This window comes from Lucilia cuprina, chromosome 2 (genome assembly GCF_022045245.1).
Source record: "Lucilia cuprina isolate Lc7/37 chromosome 2, ASM2204524v1, whole genome shotgun sequence".
In the NCBI taxonomy this organism is placed as follows: domain Eukaryota; kingdom Metazoa; phylum Arthropoda; class Insecta; order Diptera; family Calliphoridae; genus Lucilia; species Lucilia cuprina.
The window spans coordinates 14,152,602-14,153,262 of NC_060950.1; positions in this window are offsets into that span (position 1 = coordinate 14,152,602).

The window sequence follows — 661 nt, forward strand, 5'->3', positions numbered from 1 at the left end:
TGAATTAAAAATAAGATGAAAATACCTTTGTTAGGAACTACAGTTTGGAATAAAATGCCTATTGAAAAAATAAAGATATAATAAAATACTAATTCCTCTAGTTTTGTTTTAGGTCTATTGCATTTGCTTTTGTTGTCAACCTTGATTTTGCGTAATAAGCCCTACTAAATTACTAACCTAATCCATCTTACTTACAAATGGTAAACAGTTATAATAACAAATTGAATTAAAAGTTATACATATTAATTAGTATCTATGTAAGTGTGTCACTAAGAGTCCATTGAACTTAATCCCGCTAATCTTGCAAATCGAGTGTTTAAAAAAAATAAATATAAAGACCAGTGATTAAAAGGTCAAATGGCAGAACTAAAACAGACAAAATACATTAAAGAAAAGAATAAAAGGCAAAAAATAAACAAAAAACCAATACAGATAAATACACCAACCCACTAAACAAATACGGCTTTAAGTACATCAACACTTGAGCTTTTATTAATTGTCTTCTGCCATAAATAAAATACTCACAAACACACATATGTACTTATCACAAAAACAACCCTTTGTTGAAGAGATCAGGGCAGGTCACAAAGGGAATGAGGTGTAGTTCTGTTCTAGTTCTGTTCTAGTTCTGTTCTAGTTCTGTTCTAGTTCTGTTCTAGTT